Source organism: Girardinichthys multiradiatus, chromosome 1 (genome assembly GCF_021462225.1).
Source record: "Girardinichthys multiradiatus isolate DD_20200921_A chromosome 1, DD_fGirMul_XY1, whole genome shotgun sequence".
In the NCBI taxonomy this organism is placed as follows: domain Eukaryota; kingdom Metazoa; phylum Chordata; class Actinopteri; order Cyprinodontiformes; family Goodeidae; genus Girardinichthys; species Girardinichthys multiradiatus.
In genome coordinates, this window is record NC_061794.1 from 3,839,304 (window position 1) to 3,856,792 (window position 17,489).

General features: G+C 42.6%; 1 protein-coding gene and 1 long non-coding RNA gene across 2 annotated transcripts in view; one reads left to right on the forward strand and one right to left on the reverse strand.

Moving 5' to 3' along the window:
• The window catches only part of skia (v-ski avian sarcoma viral oncogene homolog a), a 91,102-nt gene that overhangs the window by 63,729 nt on the left and 9,884 nt on the right, over window positions 1-17,489 (reverse strand). The window lies entirely within an intron of this gene.
• LOC124867830 lies at window positions 11,631-16,674 on the forward strand. Its single transcript, XR_007038154.1, has 2 exons — window positions 11,631-11,950; window positions 15,892-16,674. It is a non-coding gene; the product is annotated as an uncharacterized LOC124867830 (long non-coding RNA).

Sequence of the window (17,489 nt, forward strand, 5' to 3'; positions counted from 1 at the left end):
ATTACATGGAAGCAGGTAAACAACATAAGTATCGCTTACATCCCTGACTTTTATTATCAAGCTTGTCCTGTCATCTGGGTGTGTGTACGTGTGTGTATATGTGCTGTGAAAATCTACTATCACATGCACAACTACCTATATACCCCGAAAGGTGAAACATAAACCCTGGGGCACGCCCTCTGCTCTGAGCTGACAGGCTCCCAGCTGCAGGGAAAAGCTTGTCCTTTTGATGAAAAAAAGGCTTCTGCAGCTTGGAATGCTATTCATAGAAAACTAGCAAGTTATAATTAAATAGGAACTTTTTGCTTTGTAAGAAATTTCTCGGATGCAAAAATATGGCTTGACATGTGACCTGGCAAAAGAAGCCTGCTTCAAGTCAGAGGTGCACAGTTTCACTACCAAGTTTGAACAAGAGGAAATCTGATGCTGCCACTGTCTCTTTGTCATTGGGAATTTTTTCTGTTCAGTTTTCTTTGGATAAACATGCTGGTAGACCATGTTACAGAATAAGTGTGCAAAGAGAGAGCTCTGCAGCATGAGCGCTGAGGCAGACTGTAATGTGGAGAAGAAAAGAGAGCAAGAGAAAAATAGAGGGAACGAGGGATAGATGGATGAAAAAAAAGGAAAGGACTAGCAGAGATCCTCTGGTCAGGCACGCAATGCTTGGTTAGAATCAGGTCAGGCCCACACGAGGCCTCCCTCACACACAGACTCCACAAAAAGGATCCCTACAGCAGCCGAGAGTGCTTGTGCTTGCTTGTACGACATCATCCTGGGCTACAGAGAATCACTTCCAAAATAATTGCGACAAAAACAAGTCCTGAATTATTAGCCACTGTGGTTCAGTTCAGGGGGAAGCCCACCTATAACAGACCAGAAAGTGTGTTTTAATTAATACAGTATGAGAAGTTTTAACTGTGCAGGATAAGATTCATGTAACTTAATTAAAAATTTGCTAACGCATACAATAATGTTGGATATTATGTTTCCAGCATTATTAAATATGGAGCAATGCTAGCCTGTTAGCTACTCTGGTACCATTAGGAGCTGTAACATCATGCGTGTAGTTCATTAGCCCATTAGCTACAATGCAACATGTAGTGAGCTGCTAGCAGATTAGTTGCCTGTTAGCTGGTGAGATGCAGTGCATTGTGGGTCGTTAGCCTGTTAGCTACTCTGTGTATTCAGCACATCAAATGGAGTCCAGGCTTGTAGTTTATTATTTAAACCTACACAGTCAGATGGAGGGTGGCTTTGATTCACAAATTAACTAGATGGTTGATCTATTATTGTGAGATGAGCTGAATGCTAGAAATTGTTACTATATTTAAGCAACAAGGTGAGATGTAGCGCACAACCTGTCCAAACCATCTCAAACCTTCTTATGGCTGTTTTCCGAGGGAAAACATTTAAGCTGCACCTTTAGAATAAATCCAGCATCAATAAACAGACTTCTAATTGACTCAAAACTGGAAACTGGAAGAAGTATTTATGAGCACAATTCTAAATGTTTTGCAGCATAAATGTAAAGGTAGTAAAGATCTTAAGTTGTATATGGAACCAGAGGCGAGACACAGAGAATGTCAATTCAAATGATAAGATTCAATGAACCAGATAATACATGTGGCCTAACAGGCAGTATGTGAGGCTGCCATCTCTAAAACGATTTTACAAGATGGAGAAAAGATTGCAAACAGTAGTGGGAAGTCGACTTGCATCATATTCTGCTTGTACACAAACATATTTGCACTTGTCAGTCCATTAAGTCATGCAGTTCTTAACGTTTAGTTTCTGAAAATAAATCGCATTAGTTGTTATTAAAACTTAAATATTTTGGTTCATTTTTCCAGTTGGTATTCAAACAGATCCTAAAACCTGCACTCTTCTTTTGAACAAACTTTTGATGATGATTATTGAACCTGTTCAATGCAGAAAAAATGCTGTGATCATTTCTTGTGTCGCCCAGAATCGGACCAATTTTCGAGAAAGAGAAATAGTAGTGAGCTACATCCAGCCTTTAAAAACTCCAGTATAATATATTTAAAACTGGTAAATCTCAAAGAGCTGGAAGTTGGGTCCAGATGGACTTCCAGTGAATTTTAGCTTCAAAGTTTTCTATTTTTAAATTCATCAGGTAAACAGCATCAAGGAGTATGAATACTAGGTGAACCATTGACTTGCTCCTTAAAAATCAAACTGTTCTATCAGATGGAATAAAGAATGATTTTCCTAAACAAATCAGTGAATTCTTCAGAGAACAGTTAAGTCCTACTCCATGTGGAAAGAAAAGGTCACATTACTGAATCTGCAACTAAAACTAGATGACATCCTGCTCCTATGTGTCAACCAGATATACATGGAGAGCTCTGCAGCTTTAAACCTGCTTACGAGGTTCAATTACAGGGGTTGGACAATGAAACTGAAACACCTGGTTTTAGACCACAATAATTTATTAGTATGGTGTAGGGCCTCCTTTTGCGGCCAATACAGCATAAATTCGTCTTGGGAATGACATATACAAGTCCTCCACAGTGGTCAGAGGGATTTTAAGCCATTCTTCTTGCAGGATAGTAGCCAGGTCACTACGTGATACTGGTGGAGGAAAACGTTTCCTGACTCGCTCCTCCAAAACACCCCAAAGTGGCTCCATAATATTTAGATCTGGTGACTGCAGGCCATGGGAGATGTTCAACTTCACTTTCATGTTCATCAAACCAATCTTTCACCAGTCTTGCTGTGTGTATTGGTGCATTGTCATCCTGATACACGGCACCGCCTTCAGGATACAATGTTTGAACCATTGGATGTACATGGTCCTCAAGAATGGTTCGGTAGTCCTTGGCAGTGACGCGCCCATCTAGCACAAGTATTGGGCCAAGGGAATGCCATGATATGGCAGCCCAAACCATCACTGATTCACCCCCATGCTTCACTCTGGGCATGCAACAGTCTGGGTGGTACGCTTCTTTGGGGCTTCTCCACACCGTAACTCTCTCGGATGTGGGGAAAACAGTAAAGGTGGACTCATCAGAGAACAATACATGTTTCACATTGTCCACAGCCCAAGATTTGCGCTCCTTGCACCATTGAAACCGACGTTTGCCCTTGGCATGAGCGACCAAAGGTTTGGCTATAGCAGCCTGGCCGTGTATATTGACCCTGTGGAGCTCCCGACGGACAGTTCTGGTGGAAACAGGAGAGTTGAGGTGCACCTTTAATTCTGCCGTGATTTGGGCAGCCGTGGTTTTATATTTTTTGGATACAATCCAGGTTAGCACTCGAACATCCCTTTCAGACAGCTTCCTCTTGCGTCCACAGTTAATCCTGTTGAATGTGGTTCATCCTTCTTGGTGGTATGCTGACATTACCCTGGATACCGTGGCTCTTGATACATCACAAAGACTTGCTGTCTTGGTCACAGATGCACCAGCAAGACGTGCACCAACAATTTGTCCTCTTTTGAACTCTGCTATGTCAGACATAATGTTGTGTGCATTTCAATATTTTGAGCAAAACTGTGCTCTTACCCTGCTAATTGAACCTTCACACTCTGCTCTTACTGGTGCAATGTCCAATCAATGAAGACTGGCTACCAGGCTGGTCCAATTTAGCCATGAAACCTCCCACACTAAAATGACAGGTGTTTCAGTTTCATTGTCCAACCCCTGTAGAACCAGCTTGACTCCTGGGAAGTCTAATTGATTCTCTGTGGCACTCTCTTAGATTCCAACCAAACCAAAACCTTAACAGAACCACTCCTTCAGCTTGCTCCTCCATCTCACTCTCTCTGACAGACTCATGACTGAGACCTAGAATCTCAACTTACTGGAAACCCAAGCTGGCAAATATGCCTGAAAGGCAACCTGAGGAGGAGTGGACCAGACCCCAACCCTAACAGCAAAAACATACGATGTAAGCCAGAATCTGAGAATGACCTGAATACTCTGGAAATTCAGAGAAGGAAGTCCAAACGTTTTTCTTTTGGTACATCTAATGAAATATTGAATTACTTTACATTTTGTCATCACATCTGTGACATTTAATGATTGAAAAACCTAAATCACAACAATTAAATATGAAAGGTTAATTATTTGTAGTAAACTTTTCAATTAGCATAAAATGTACAGAATTGATGGTTTGAAAAGTTTTGAGATTTATTCAACTAGGTTATAACTGAGCTAATTAGCCTCAACCCCAGGTGACCAGTTGGATTAATAAACTAAACCTGACGGCATTGTTTGATAAAAAATAATAAATTAGAATGTATGAGACTGAATTGGAATCTGTCTGATTTGACTGGACTGTTTTGGGATTTTTTGTGGCTTGCGGTGACGTGTTGTGAAATGCTGCCATATAAATTAAATGAATTGAAATGGAAATCTTGCTTAAAATAAACTGAACTCAATTGTATTAAACTGTATTTATTTTGCAAAAAGAATGTGGTGCAAATATCTGAATGAAAGGCAACTGGACTTCTTGTAGTTCTCTTCCAGAACTAGAGGAAGTCCAGTTGAATTTCATTCAGTTTTTTGGCTACATTAACCTGGATGACTGGGAATCTCCACCAGCACACACGCAAAGTGATAAAATGATGTAATATTCTAAATGATTGTTTTCTACCTGAACACCTGCAGAATGTTTATGTGTGGAACTAAGAGCGCAATGCAACGTTCTGTAGGGAAACTTTAAAAAGTGACACCAGAACTAAACAGAGAGGACTCCAAGTTGTCACTGAACTCCGCTATTTGGGAACATGAAGGTCTCTCATGCAGCTACAGGGGAGAAGGTAAGGTGGACCAAACCAGAACTTTACATCAGTGTTTTCCAACAGAGATAAGGTACATAAAGCAACTCTGCTCTGCTCTGTGCTGAACCTCAAGCTAAATGTAAACTTCACAGATACTGGAGAAAACCCAGCTGACTTCTGAATGGCTACCTGTAGCACCCAATCTGATCAAACTCCACATGAGATCAAGTCTGAGGAACCTCAGTTGATGAGAGGGGATGTCCCCAACAACTGCCCATGCTGCATTCAGGTACAGCTGGGATACTAGGCTGCTGAAATCTAATAAAGTGACTTTATTTTCAAATATAGGCAGACCAGGTTTTTAAGTTTTAGAACTTAATAAAATCAGATTCATTTCAGAAATTAAAAAAGACTCTTTGTGTACTGCTGACCCAAGTAAAAAAATATTGATTTACTTTTCTTGATTGAAGCATATAGAAAATGTACCCAACCCTAAGTTTTGTGTACATTACAGCCCTAATTGTAATTATGTTGTAATAAACTGTAACATGACTGGATTAAAACTAAATGCATTAAGTTGGAGAAAAACAACTTGGTTCTCTTCTCTTCTGTGTTATTTTGAAGCATCACATTTTGGAGCTGCAGGACAGTTACTAATAAATTACAACTACTTTCACTGAATCATCTGAAACCCTTTGTTGTTGCCTGCCACTGCTGCGTGATTCATTTAAGTCATAACTAGTCGTCCTCTCTCCATGGGCTGCAGACATGACAGCTCTTATAAGTCAACTTTTACTGGACTGAATCTGTTTCAGGAGGCTGTCGGCTTTCAAACAGAAATTAAAAAGTAAAAATATATAGATATTGTTTATATGTTTATGCAATGGCGACCTATCCGGGTGTATCCCTCCTGCTGCCCGCTGCCCACCTGAGATAGACACCAGCCCCCCACAGCCCTGCCAGGACAAGCCTGATCTGGGGGTGTGCAGCTGCACACTGGTTTGCAAACTGCGTTCCTTAAACGGATGTGCAGCAGCGAGGCAGCGGACCAACTTGTTTAATCCTCGCCCTGCTTTACACTATGCTGGAAAAGTAAACCATCACTTACTTGAAGTTTTCTGAATAAAACTCGCCAGATTTCAGGGAACCTTATAGTTTGGTTGAAATCTGGCTTAAATGTAAGAGGTTTGAGTAATCTAAACATATCCTTGATAATAAGCAGTAAGATGAGATCGAGATGAACTTGCTGCCACAGACCAGACAGACTTGTGAGTGTAGTCAGCACAACAGCAGTCCCAGCACCTGAGTCCGACTCGCCAGCCAGGAAGCCGTCATGCCCATTGCAATTTAGTCCAGGAAGATTGCATTTGCTTAGCAACCACATTACAGCTCCAATCACAGCAGCAGCAGCATTTGGGATAATGCAGGACCAGAGAGCTGCGCTCTGCTGTGTGGAGGCGGTGCATTAGCCTCAAAAAGCACACACACCAATCTGATGCCTGTCTCACTTAATGCTGCTGCTGCTGTTCTCCCCGAGCATGAAAGGAAGAGGAAGAGGGTTTTTCCTTAATGCTTGAGCTACTGCCTAGCCCTCTTCTAGAGAGGAAGGGAGTGAAACACTGTCTGGCACCTCAAAAAAGGCACACCAAAGTAAAGCCACTATCGCTCTTCCCCTCCCTCTGTATGCCACAGAGGTGTCTGACTGTCTGCCTCAATCTCCCCAGTCAGACAAACACACTAGAACAGACATATCTGCGGTAGCTGCTGCTGATGGGGCTGAGCCCTAGATGCTGGACAGAAACACACCACCCAGTCTAGGCTATCCTCACCAGGACCTCAGAGCTATTTCTTTAATGAACTGACCTTCGGGCTGAGCCAAATTAACACTTGAAAAGAGACTTTGTACGGCACACCTTGAACACATGGAGCAGTAAACAATAAAGTTTGTGTAGAGGCGTATGTTGCAGGTGGTGTAAAAGTACGACTAATCAGGTCGCTGTACCACCTAGCTGGATTATTAGGGACAGACATGATTTCATCACATCACAGTCGGTACCTGAGACCTCAAGACAGGGTCCAAAGTTCATTAGCATTAATGTTTAGAAGCACCCACAGAGGGAGAAGGAGACGGAGTCACCTCTGCACACCAGCAGTCATGAGTTTCTCCTTCTTTCAAATTACTACTCCCTGTCACTCTAGATCCACGCTTTCCATATTCACTCTAGAGTGCAGTTATCTAAGAAGTTTCAGTGAAGTTTTACACCAAAGACCATTGGATTTGGTCCCCGTATAGATCTAAACTTCCTGGTAGGATCCACATAAGACTTCAGGCTCAGGCTGGTTTCTCATTCCCCATTTTAGCTCCAGTCCATATGAAAGAAATCACGCTAACATCTCGGGCCACCAGCCTTCATTAGAGCATGAACAAGCATGGAGAACACATGAAGTTCTAGGTAATTGGTTGACAAAGGTCACATTTTATTTGAATTCCTGTGTTCATAGTAGATGCTCTATACAGTTTAACTATTTGAAAAAATATTCAGTATGGAGCAGCATCTTTCAATACATTAGAAAAAGTACATTTTTGGTCATATTTAGTTTTAACAGACATTCATTTTTGGATCAGAACTGGATCTATCCAGCCTTTCTCCATCAGTATCGACTTCCACACTGAAGATTGTTGTTTTAATGCATTTACTGACAGGAAACTGACTGGATGTTCTGGGCCTGTCATGTTAAAAATCAACCCCTCTCTAAATGCATCTCTATTATATAAGAATGTTCATTAATCACACTAAGACTCCATTCCATTCTAATGAAGGTTGTACCAAAACATTTATAAAATCTGAAACACTGTTAGATTTGTGTTTTAACAGTAATTTGTTTAGGCTACATTTTATTAGTATCAGTTTGTCTCTATTGAAAAGCGTTGTGCCCTGTGCATATTACTTGTCCAAGACCCTGAAAAGGTGGAACTGCCTAACCAACCACAAAATCAGCAGATCGTGTTTTGGATACCCTCACAGAACCTAAGACTAAACTCTGCCATCGCACCAAGTTAGAAAAAGATTGAAATATAAATTGTCTTGAGATTATATTATCAATCACTACATACAGTATGTTAGACAACTGTGTTAACCTGAGAAAACTCGTCTCTAATATATTCAGTGCAGGACAACAGTATGGTTACTGTGATCCCTGAGCAGGTGTTAAAAGCAAACAGGATGGTTTCCTATGCGCACGTACTATCCTCAGTTAGGTGGCAGGAGTTAAAGTCTTAGGTGTTTTCTACTACTGAGCATGGAGTGCTGAGCTGATTCACTACCTGTGTATTCATCAGGTGAATCTGTGGTGCAGTTTTTGGAACTGTCACTAATTGTTGGTAGCACTGTTTCCTTGTAGCAAGAAGGTCCTGGGTTCAATTCCCAGCCGGGGATCTTTCTGCATGTTCTCACCGTGCATGTGTGGGTTCTCACCGGCTACTCCGGTTTCCTCCCATAGTCCAAAGACATGCCTGTTAGGTTAATTGGTCTCTCTAAATTGTCCTTAGGTGTGTAAATGAGTGTGTGCATGGTTGTTTGTGTGCTACCCTGCGATGGACTGGCGACCTGCCCGTAGACTGCTGGAGATAGGCACCAGCTTCCCCACGGCCCACTATGGAAAAAGCAGTATAGAAAATGACTGACTGACTGAGTCTTGCAGTCTGAGGGGTGTTGGCTTCGAAGCATGACACTGAAGGCTACATGACGATGCTAGCTAGAACACAGAAAAGCAGTAACCTTAGCTGCACATAAGAAGATGGTGTGTGGTATTATTTTAAACACTAGCTGGGTTTGTTTTTGTGTAAAAGTGAGTCAATAATAATGCCAGAAATGTTTTCATTCCTCCTCATGTGAATCAAGCCTTTCTTGAAAAGAGGAAAACGGAAGTAAGTCTCAAAATTCTTCAAGATTGCTTTGAAAGTGTAACATTTCCATCTGTCTTTGCTAATTTCCAATGTTAAAATCTGCATTGATGAGCCCAGTGGAAACAGACCTTTCAGAGAAGGTTAGCTCCAATCATCTCCTGCTCTTCTTCCACATCATGATATGCAGCAGAATTGGCTGACCTGAAGCACTGAATCTGTGGACATATGTGTGGTGTACTACACAGAACTGGCTTTGGTTGGTAATGTAGAATTTACAGAGAGCAAAGCTCTTACAAAGATTGGAGCAATTGCAGAGCAGTCCTGGTTTTGTACATAAAGGAAGGAATAACGGGAAGCAAACCACGTGGGGCCCCTTCAGGTCAAATGGGAAACTTCCTTCCTCTGTTTTCTCTGGTTTACTCACCCGATATTTTTGTAGCCAGCTCTTTTACTTGGACAGGGCTGCAGGCATGTCCCTAACCAAGACGCTGCTGTTGGTTTTGTTTTTAGAAGGTGGCTTTTTTCTGCTGCTCGGGTATATCTCTGTAAGGCCAGAGCACAAAGAGGCCCCTCAGTTCAGCGCAGGACACTGGGCCGCCTCGTAACCGAGCCGACTGGACAGTACATGCTGGTGTTTTCCATTCCAAGGTCGGACATTTTGTTCCACTGCTGAACTCTGGGATAAGCTGATCAAGTGAAAGGGAGAGTGAGAGACTTGACTGTGGAGCCAGATCACATAATTTTCCAGTGGACAGGAAGGAAGGCTGGAAGTGAGGGAGGAGGATCTGGAAATCTGGTTCTGGTATCCGCATATTGTATGGAGAAGGTCTCCTGAGCCAAAATCTGATTGTAGCCAGAATAGAATTACTTGTTTCCTATTTGAGCCGCTTCATAAAAACACTGTCCTCAACTGGGAATACTGATGGTGCATACAGGTCCTTCTCAAAATATTAGCATATTGTGATAAAGTTCATTATTTTCCATAATGTCGTGATGAAAATTTAACATTCATATATTTTAGATTCATTGCACACTAACTGAAATATTTTAGGTCTTTTATTGTCTTAATACGGATGATTGTGGCATACAGCTCATGAAAACCCAAAATTCCTATCTCACAAAATTAGCATATTTCATCCAACCAATAAAAGAAAAGTGTTTTTAATACAAAAAACGTCAACCTTCAAATAATCATGTACAGTTATGCACTCAATACTTGGTCGGGAATCCTTTTGCAGAAATGACTGCTTCAATGCGGCGTGGCATGGAGGCAATCAGCCTGTGGCACTGCTGAGGTCTTATGGAGGCCCAGGATGCTTCGATAGCGGCCTTTAGCTCATCCAGAGTGTTGGGTCTTGAGTCTCTCAATGTTCTCTTCACAATATCCCACAAATTCTCTATGGGGTTCAGGTCAGGAGAGTTGGCAGGCCAATTGAGCACAGTGATACCATGGTCAGTAAACCATTTACCAGTGGTTTTGGCACTGTGAGCAGGTGCCAGGTTGTGCTGAAAAATGAAATCTTCATCTCCATAAAGCTTTTCAGCAAATGGAAGCATGAAGTGCTCCAAAATCTCCTGATAGCTAGCTGCATTGACCCTGCCCTTGATAAAACACAGTGGACCAACACCAGCAGCTGACACGTCACCCAGACCATCACTGACAGTGGGTACTTGACACTGGACTTCTGGCATTTTGGCATTTCCTTCTCCCCAGTCTTCCTCCAGACTCTGGCACCTTGATTTCCAAATGACATGCAGAATTTGCTTTCATCCGAAAAAAGTACTTTGGACCACTGAGCAACAGTCCAGTGCTGCTTCTCTGTAGCCCAGGTCAGGCGCTTCTGCCGCTGTTTCTGGTTCAAAAGTGGCTTGACCTGGGGAATGCGGCACCTGTAGCCCATTTCCTGCACACGCCTGTGCACGGTGGCTCTGGATGTTTCTACTCCAGACTCAGTCCACTGCTTCCACAGGTCCCCCAAGGTCTGGAATCGGCCCTTCTCCACAATCTTCCTCAGGGTCCGGTCACCTCTTCTCGTTGTGCAGCGTTTTCTGCCACACTTTTTCCTTCCCACTGAGGTGCCTTGATACAGCATTCTGGGAACAGCCTATTCGTTCAGAAATTTCTTTCTGTGTCTTACCCTCTTGCTTGAGGGTGTCAATAGTGGCCTTCTGGACACTGTTCTGATGTGAGGGGGGTGTGGCAGGAGAAGAGATGAAAGACACTGCTGTCTGGACTGGTAATGCACCAAGGTTTATCTAAAGTTACAATTTTGGGCTTTACGAGGAAGTTTTTGTCTCAGCCATGGCAATAATGAAGACAAGGACTTTAAAGCACAAAACCACAGACTTTTGACTGCGGTAAAGTTAGTTTCAGGTTGGATATTGGATATTCCTGCCCCGCGGATTCAGCGGGATCTTCCTTCTATTTGATCCGATGCAAGCAGTCTGATTTAGAGTGTTATTAAATACAGCGCCTCCTACCTGCGTGTAATTCAGAAAGCTGATGTGTCCTTTTCCTTTTCTTTCGGTCTTCAGGCATGGTTTATGATCTGTAAATAATAAAATTCTGGCCATTGTGGTCCTTAATATTATTGTAGTTGCTATGGGTTCAACCTCTTAGAGCTCTACTGCAGACGCGTCAGAGGTGTGAGACCAGTATATCCATCTAGCCTTGTTCAACAGTGAAAAAAGGGAAATTAGAGTTTAAAGCAGTACAAGTGTCTGAGACTGTTACATTAAGACGCTTCTGTCAACAGGGAGGAGTCCCAAAATAAAGCCAGTGTGGTGTCGAAACCAGAAGTGTAAGGGTTTGTGCCTGCCACAGCTCTGCGGTAGACATTTCGACTGACAGCCTGCTGGGGTGTTGTGGCCGACAGCCAACACTCTGCTCATCCGGGCTGTACCGAGAAAAGGGGAAGTGGGAGGGAATTCAGTGCAGCAGAAGGTCATGTGACTGTGAACCCATGCACACCACTGCAAGGGTTCAGTGGTGTGCTATGTTTGAAATCTGAACAAAAAAAGGCCCCAGTGATGGGCTAGTGGATGTTGTCCCCTAGCCCATCACCCCACCCGGGGTCACATGATGAGGAGGGGCTTCCATGGGAGAAAAGTGGAATCAGCAACCTCTCTGACCCCCACCTCCCCTCTGATGAACCGTACCACAGGCCTGGAACAACAGGAACAGACAGTAGACAACATTTGCACAACCACAGAGATCATCTCTCACAGAGGTCCATGTTTGTGCAGGGGTCAGACAGAGATACTGGGTCAACACGGCTTTTATTCTGGATGAACCGGTAAGGTTTCTGAGTTCAAAAGGTTGAAAAGGGCTCGTCTAGAATGGCAAACTTTATGTTCCAGTAAACCGGAGTTTTTATTTAGATCAGAATTTAACTTCAATCCCAACTAAAGACAGATAGGTCACTAAAATCCAAGGAATTTGAAATACAGCAGTTGTGTTCTTTCCTGTTCTCCATCCTCTGCTTACTTATTCCCTGCCAGGTTGGTTTCTCCTCTGGAGAAAGGAGAGTTAATGGACACATTAGCTGCCGTCTACTCCCACAGCGACGATTAGGTGGCCGTGAGGTCATTCCTTCACTTCTCCTTCCATCTGCATCAGGAATTTATCATTTCATTACTGTCGTTTAGGTCCTGGAAGTATCGCCTCCTCATGTCTGCTATCAGTCCGTTTCCATGCTCCTTGCTTTTAGAGTCAAAGCTAAACCATGGGAGAGAAATGGACTGAACAGTAGATTGTCCTAGTAGCTCTCAGAAGGCTCTTCAGCTAGAAAAAAACATTTGTAACTGAATGTATTGCATGTTAGTGTGCTGGAATAATCTTTTAAATTCTTGAACATGAACAAATTCTTTATTTGATTTGCCATTCTTGAATTCTCTAAGGCCAAGCAGGATATTTTAACCCATCTTTTCTAATCTCAATGCCTGAAAACAGAATCCAACCCTTTTTTTGGATGTTGCTCTGAATAAAGCACATTTTCTGAGGCTTACAGCAGGACTTCACACTGTGTGTGTGTGTGTGTGTGTGTGTGTGTGTGTGTGTGTGTGTGTGTGTGTGTGTGTGTGTGTGCGTGCGTGCGTGTATGTGCGTGTGTATATACGTGCACTGAATGTGTGTCTCAGTTGTCTGGACGTGAGCTGTATTGATCGATGCAGGAAGTGGAATCTGATGTTTCAGAGTGCTTCCTGAGTTAGAGAGTTGCGCCACCGACAGTGAAAGCTGTGAGCGGCGGAGTTCAGGTCGGGTGGAAGAAGAGACTCAACACAGGGGAAGTAACCAGGTTTAGAAAAACAGCAAGAACAGAGAAACAGGCTTGAAGGAAGAGAAGAAGGAGTGCAGAGACAGGCACAGCTTTGGCTTTGTCCTTGGGCTGAGACCAAACAATGCCTCTTCTTCTTTTTCAAAGAGAGCTGACCGCTGCTCCGCAGAAAAATCAATTGCTATCCAGTGTTTCAGGAGCCTGAAGCCCTAAAGCATGACATTTGCAACTGTGTGTGTGTGTGTGTGTGTGTGTGTGTGTGTGTGTGTGTGTGTGTGTGTGTGTGTGTGTGTGAGTGTGTTTGTTTGCACAGTCAGAAGTGTTTGGACCTTTGTCTTTAGTCAGAGTTTAAAAGATAGGAAAGATTCTGTTGACTGACACTCCTCTTCCTAATCAAGAATATTTGTGCCTGGCAGCTCCTACTGAACCTCTGGGTTACAGTAAACCAGTCGGCCAGAGATTGGAACCAGTTTTTCTCTTGATCAGCTCTAACTGGCCAGTCATACACTGAAGAATTGGTTTTCTTTTTTTCCTTGTCATTAAATGGATCAAAACTAAGAACTCTCACCATGTTCACTCTATGAACGTCTCAGATTTAGATGGTCAACCCTTTTAGGCTATCCAGGCCATCATTCTAATAATCCCCGTAATATCAGAGCAGCAGACAGCATTCAGAATCAAACATATTTACACTGATACATCTATGATTCCTGATACGTTAATGCTCATCCTATCCTACCATACTGACTTCATTTATGTTTTGAGCTTGACCAGCATAATGACCATGTAGACACGCGGTCCAACGTATCTCTGAGCTATACACGGTTCTCCTTTACAAACACAAGATTATTTGCAGAGCAAAGTATGGTTTTTCTGGCATGAAACCAGCCTTAACTATCAGAGTATCTTAATGTGAATCTGTAAGCATGCTGACCAATTTAGCTTTGATCAAACCACCTCTTTCACATTTGATATCTGTGTGGTGTAACTGCCTCTCTCAGTTTCACTGCCTAGACGGTGAAGGGGATGAGGTGGACATTTGATCAGGATTTTGTGTTTGGTAGATAATGGAAGATGAAATCTTGACACATCCTGGAGATTATGAGGAAAACAAGTACTTTGCTGCCTAAGGCTGCGAGGTATTACAGTAGTGCACCAGGCCAAGGTTCCTACATAGTTTTGCTAAGGGTGCTAAGGTTCACCTGCATCTCTGACCTATGAGCATGTGTGCATGTTTCTGTGTGCGAGCAGATAATTAAAAAGGGCAGACAGATGAGAAAGGCAGGGGTCACATAGGAGAAGTCAGCGCGGCTGAGTCAGCCGCCGCTACTCCACACCGTTAGCTGCAGACAAGCAGACACTGCTGCTGAGGACGAGCCTGGCAGTGGTTCTGTGAAGCAGAATATCGCCTTTGTGCTCGGAGGTGGTTACACACTCCACACATTACCTTGTCTTAGAGATCTACAATTACAGTAATTATAAGAGGAGGGATTTCAAGAGCCCTATTGTCTGCTCTAGAGGAGCATGAGTGTGTTGCATGTGAATGAGTGCATGAAGAGAAAGAGGGTGCTTGCACAGTCATTCGGTTGTAAATGTTGTGATCTGCCTTCATCACCCTTCTAATACTGACAAAATCTAATATTGGGTCTTCTTCCCTCAGTAATAATGTCCACACCAGAGTGTAGTTGTTAGTAGTAGGCCTTAGTATGGAGTTTCTGACCAGCTGGTCAGGTTTTATGAGGGAAATCAAACATAAAAGATGCCAAATGAATCAATGAAAAAGGCACCTTCTTTTTCAGAACATCAGAGCTTTATCTTTTAGACAGAAACAGAATGGAATAAAGTCTAGGAGGACAGGCAAGAGACTAGCTGATTTATGTGCAATAACAAAGAACCGCTTGAATCCAATATTCAGAGGGCTAATATATCCTGAGAGCAAGTCTTTAATGCTCTGCATGGAAATAATATATTCAGTCGGATGGACTTTCACTGCCATTAACAAGCAAGTCTTTAGTGAGAAGTTGAAGGAGACGTGTGGATATGGATGCTGTAAGGAAATTGTGGGTTAATTGCAACTAACATCATCATCACAGTATTCAGTGGTAATATGTCAACTGTATGTTTTCCTAACGTGGTGCAGCAGACTTTTTAAAAGGCTGAGGCTGAGGTGTGGTTGAAGATTCCAGATAAGTTGTTTAAGGCAGTTCCAGTGCAGATAATCTGTGTCATTGTTTACCACATTCACCAACTACAACCACCCTAAATTTGTCTGCTTTCACTTCTACCTCCTCCACGATTTTCAGAATTTAATTGATAAGGATTTTTTTATTGGCTCATTAAGGGCAGGACGGCTGTTCTGCTGATTAGTTTAGTTTAAGATTAACCAGCCTCACTGTAACATAACTATGAGCGGCTGAACAGAAATCAACAATAAGACAAGTTTATTCATTGTGGAGCCAGAATAATCTGCTGGAAAGAGTAAGGAGTTTAGATCCTGTGGGCCTGCTAACTCTGTTTAACAACCCTGATATGTTTCTCTGCCCCAACAAACACCCACCCCCCAACACCTCACCCTTACCCACCCCCAGTTAGTCCCCTTTCAGCCTTAAAATCCAGGAGATGTAAATGCCTTTACTCCAGGCTACAGCTTCCTAAAAGATCAGTACAGCAGTTAGAAATCTCTGGCCTGGTTTCTACTTGTGTTAGAGGTTATTTAGTGTTTCAAGTTTGCACAGACATTATGTGGATGGTTTAGATATGAGTGGCCTTTGTAAAGCATGTAAGATAGATCTACATGTACGTTTAGATGGATGCTGAAAATATCTAAAAATAAAACCATGTAGTCTTAAACATTTACATTGTGGCTCAAGGGTCCACTCCTGATTACATCTTGTAAATAAAGCAACGGGACAGTTTTCCAATATGGTTCCGTCACCTTTTTATTTGTTTATCCTGGACAGGAGAAGGAATGACATTTCCTGGAAATCTGACCAAAGACGGGCTGAGGACGGAGGAGGGGGAGGCCAAAACTGGTCCATGACTCAGATTGGTAACACCAATCATCCAGCAGTGAAGGGGAGGTAGAGGAGGTGGGGAATCACCGCTATCTATCCAACAATCATAGATCAACATCTGATACCCACTACAGAAGAGGGGACAAAGACTGGCCAGTGGAACCCCCACTTCCCCCTCCGCCAGCTCCACCATGATCACTCTACGCTCTCACAATACCTTAGACCAAGCTCCTGGAAGCTTCCTTTCCACATGGAGGAGGTCAAGCCAACGTGACCCATCCCCCATTTCTGGAAGAATGGAAAAAAGCAGAAAGAGGAGCCCGACAAAGAGGTTCATTAAGGACATCAGAAAATACAACTTGAGGGCTTCCAAACTCTACTTTTAAAGTATGTCAGTGGAAGTTTTTGTCAAGTTATTACACAAATATATCACAAGGAACTATAATCAAATGTATTAGAACCCCTTAGGTTAGGACTTCATTAAAACTACATTATTATCAAATATTTATGAGTGCAGATAGCTAACTTTTTACCAAATGACACTATATGATCCACTGAATATGACTGTATTGCATTTTAATTACGATCTAATTTGAATGTATCAGAATTTGTCCACATGATTGGATTGTCCTGGGACGAATCTGAAGGATTTGATTCTATGTAACTGAATGTGATTTGGACCCGTTTGTTTTCTAGTGCTTTGAGATGATAAATGTTGCGAAACAAAAATCTGTGAGATTTTTTATGTATTCAAAAATTTTTCTATTTCATTGATGAACCATTAATTGGTCCTGTTACGACTATAAGAATCATTTGTTGCTCTTGATCATTCATCCGCCTATCGTACGTCCTCTTCCTTTGGTTCATTCTCAAACACTGGAAGTATGCTCTTAAATATGGTGGGTACGACTTCAGCACATTGAACTGAACAAGAAAGGGTCCACTAATCATCGTTGCTCAGCAAATAACCTCACACCTCAACAATCTATTAATGTGAAACTCCTATCCCCAGACCAGAACCTTTTATCCGGGAAGGCGTGAACCTGGAAAATTCACATCCAAAATAATGGGGGGGTGACGTCCGAGCATTTATTTGTGTGATTGTAGGGCTGTAGTGTTGGTGTGTGTGATGGGGGTGGGGCAGCATCATTGTGGGAGACAGGCAGATGGGGATGGAAATGAGTAGGCAGAGAGCTTATGCTAATCTCCTCCTACAGTTGATCCACACACACACACACACACACACACACACACACACACACACACATATATACACGTGTGACACTACAAATCGCCCACTGGCTCAGTTCCAGTCCGAATGAAGCAGGAGCATATATCTCATCTATATTAAGCACAAAATCAGTTAGCACAATCTAAAACAAGTCAACCTTTAAAAATCTGACCATTCATTTCTTTACATTGAGGTAAACGCATTCATATGCGTCCACAAGTTTTAAAGTGCTTCATCAGGCAACCATTTGTCTCGTGGGATTTACTCAGCACCACCCAACTGGCTGACATATCTTCAAGAGAGCAGAGGGGTG